Raw genomic sequence first — 3,804 nt, 5'->3', positions numbered from 1 at the left:
TGGGTTTAGCTCTGGCTTAGAGACCTAGGCTGTTCAATCATTGCTTGGTATCTGTGAAAGACGGGTTCCAGGACCCCCATAGATATTAAAATCCATAGATGCTCAAGTCCCTGATATATAATGGCATAGTATTTGCATATAACCTACACATATCCTCCTGTATACTTTAAATCATCTCTAAATTACTTATGATAACTAATACAATATAAAGCCTATGTAAATAGTTATACATACTGTATTTTTTTACTTGTATTATTTTTATTGTTGTGTTGGTTTTCTTTATTATTTTTTTTCCTGGTTATTTTCTATCTGTAGTTGATTGCATCTGTGGATGTGGAAGGCATGGATACAGAGGGCTGATTATACTTTGAATGGAAAATTACACCAGATCCAAGCCTTTCACTTCACTTTTTAGCTTGGTTTAAAAGATTTGGACAAAGATCCAAATACTCTTTGTCAGAATCCCACACCTGAATAAGTATAGATTCCTCTTTAAGGATGAGCAAACCAACAAAACCCATTAGACATGTGGAAAGATATTACTGTTTAAAAAGAAGGGGTCATGATGAAGAATCAGAGCAAATGCCTTCTTAAGAACTATAGCTACCGTTAAGAATCTATTTCAGGTCATTGGCGGCTCCCAAGATGGCGTCCATCATGGAAGGGCCACTGAGCAAATGGACTAACGTGATGAAGGGCTGGCAGTACCATTGGTTCGTGCTGGACTACAATGCAGGACTGCTCTCCTACTACACGTCCAAGGACAAAATGATGAGAGACTCTCGCAGAGGATGTGTTAGACTCAGAGGAGCTGTGATTGGTATAGACGATGAGGACGACAGCACCTTCGCAATAACTGTTGATCAGAAAACCTTCCATTTCCAGGCTCGTGATGCTGATGATCGAGAGAAGTGGATCCATGCCTTAGAAGAAACGATTCTTCGACATACTCTTCAGCTTCAAGGTTTGGATTCAGGATTTGTTCCTAGTGTCCAAGATTTTGATAAGAAACTTACAGAAGCTGATGCTTACCTACAAATCTTGATTGAACAATTAAAGCTTTTTGATGACAAGCTTCAAAACTGCAAAGAAGATGAACAGAGAAAGAAAATTGAAACTCTCAAAGAGACAACAAATAGCATGGTAGAATCAGTTAAACACTTCATTGTGTTGCTGCAGATTGCCAAAGACCAGAGTAATGTGGAGAAGCACGCAGATGGAATGATAAGTACTATTAATCCTGTAGATGCAATATATCAACCGAGTCCTTTGGAACCTGTGATCAGCACAATGCCTTCCCAGACTGTGTTACCTCCAGAACCTGTTCAGTTGTGTAAGTCAGAGCAGCGTCCATCTTCCCTCCCAGTTGGACCTGTGTTGGCTACATTGGGACATCATCAGACTCCTACACCAAATAGTACAGGCAGTGGCCATTCACCACCGAGTAGCAGTCTCACTTCTCCAAGCCATGTGAACTTGTCTCCAAATACAGTCCCAGAGTTCTCTTACTCCAGCAGTGAAGATGAATTTTATGATGCCGATGAATTCCATCAAAGTGGCTCATCCCCAAAGCGCTTAATAGATTCTTCTGGATCTGCCTTGGTCCTGACACACAGCAGCTCGGGAAATAGTCTGAAACGCCCAGATACCACAGAATCACTTAATTATTCCACGTCCAATGGAAAAAGTGATGCTGACCTTTTCGATTCACATGATGACAGAGATGATGATGCGGAGGCAGGGTCTGTGGAGGAGCACAAAAGTGTTATCATGCATCTTTTGTCACAGGTTAGGCTTGGAATGGATCTTACTAAGGTAGTTCTTCCAATGTTTATTCTTGAAAGAAGATCTCTTTTAGAAATGTATGCAGACTTTTTTGCACATCCGGACCTATTTGTGAGTATTAGTGACCAGAAGGATCCCAAGGATCGAATGGTTCAGGTTGTGAAATGGTACCTCTCAGCCTTTCATGCAGGAAGGAAAGGATCAGTTGCCAAAAAGCCATACAATCCCATTTTGGGCGAGATTTTTCAGTGTCATTGGACATTACCAAATGATACTGAAGAGAACACTGAACTAGTTTCAGAAGGACCAGTTCCCTGGGTTTCCAAAAACAGTGTAACATTCGTGGCTGAGCAGGTTTCCCATCATCCACCCATTTCAGCCTTTTATGCTGAGTGTTTTAACAAGAAGATACAATTCAATGCTCATATCTGGACCAAATCAAAATTCCTTGGGATGTCAATTGGGGTGCACAACATAGGGCAGGGCTGTGTCTCATGTCTAGACTATGATGAACATTACATTCTCACATTCCCCAATGGCTATGGAAGGTCTATCCTCACAGTGCCCTGGGTGGAATTAGGAGGAGAATGTAATATTAATTGTTCCAAAACAGACTATAGTGCAAATATCATCTTCTACACTAAACCCTTCTATGGGGGCAAGAAGCATAGAATTACTGCTGAGATTTTTTCTCTAAATGACAAGAAGTCTTTTTGCTCAATTGAAGGGGAATGGAATGGTGTGATGTATGCAAAATATGCAACAGGGGAAAATACAGTCTTTGTAGATACCAAGAAGTTGCCTATAATCAAGAAGAAAGTGAGGAAGTTGGAAGATCAGAATGAGTATGAATCCCGCAGCCTTTGGAAGGATGTCACTTTCAACTTAAAAATCAGAGACATTGATGCAGCAACTGAAGCAAAGCACAGGCTTGAAGAAAGACAATGAGTAGAAGCCCGAGAAAGGAAGGAGAAGGAGATTCAGTGGGAGACAAGGTTATTTCATGAAGATGGAGAACGCTGGGTTTATGATGAACCATTACTGAAACGTCTTGGTGCTGCCAAGCATTAGGTTGGAAGATGCAAAGTTTATACCTGATGATCAGGGCAGTAGGCATAATTCAGCAACAATCTTCCTTTGGGAGAAACCTGTTCACTCCCTTCTAATTACAGTGGTTCCTATCTCAGGGATACTGGACTTTCTGATGCAAATTAACAATTAAGGGGAAAAGCTTCCCTTTTCCCTCTGTGGCAGTTACGATTTTGATTTCAGTCCTGAGAAAAATTTCAGGTTTTGAAAACCAGATGATGTCTTCTCCTTTTCCAAACACCACACGTTGAAAGCATTTATAAATCCAAGTCTGAAACTGCACTCTAGTTCTGCTGTTAAGATATACGACCTGTTTCTTAGTTCATATAATCTCGGGATACACACACACACACACACACACACACACACACACACACACACACACACACACACACATATATATAAAATATACCTGATGCCAGATTTTTTCATAAATATTCTGCCCACTGTAAATATGGGTTCCTCTGAGTTGTTTTAGAAAATTAGTGCAATGTATTAAAATAAAGTGTTAGGAAATTTCATGGTCTTAAAATAACTTTTATTTTGGAACTGAACTATTATTAAATTGTATCTAATCCTGGATTACAGTTTAATTAATTATTCTTAGTGCTTCTTAAGGCTTCATAAAGTAATTTTTCCAACCTTTTTTTTTTAAAAAAAAGAATCTATTTCAAATGTTTGTTTTAAAATTTGTGATCTTAACAATATAGAGAAAAGGTTATCAAGTCTCCAGAAATAAACAAAGTGGTCGTGAAGAACAACCTGAGGTCAGAAAAATAAAAAGTAAAAGAAAAACAATTGATTACCGTATTTAAAACCTAAATGAGAGGCAGAGCAAGATAGCAGAATTGTTCACTGATTGTCCATCCTACAAGGACACCAATTTGACAACTATGTTTTACACACACAGAAATCACCTTCATAAGAACC

At 39.2% G+C, this 3,804-nt stretch overlaps 1 pseudogene across 1 annotated transcript; it reads left to right on the top strand.

Moving 5' to 3' along the window:
• The first annotated feature begins 631 nt into the window (after positions 1 to 631).
• Positions 632 to 2,908, top strand: LOC104653747 (annotated as a pseudogene). The gene has a single exon (XR_746724.2). The product of XR_746724.2 is annotated as an oxysterol-binding protein-related protein 9 pseudogene (transcript).
• The last annotated feature ends 896 nt before the right edge of the window (positions 2,909 to 3,804 follow it).

Source organism: Rhinopithecus roxellana, chromosome 3 (genome assembly GCF_007565055.1).
Source record: "Rhinopithecus roxellana isolate Shanxi Qingling chromosome 3, ASM756505v1, whole genome shotgun sequence".
Lineage (NCBI taxonomy): Eukaryota > Metazoa > Chordata > Mammalia > Primates > Cercopithecidae > Rhinopithecus > Rhinopithecus roxellana.
This window is presented reverse-complemented; position numbering and strand designations above follow the sequence as displayed.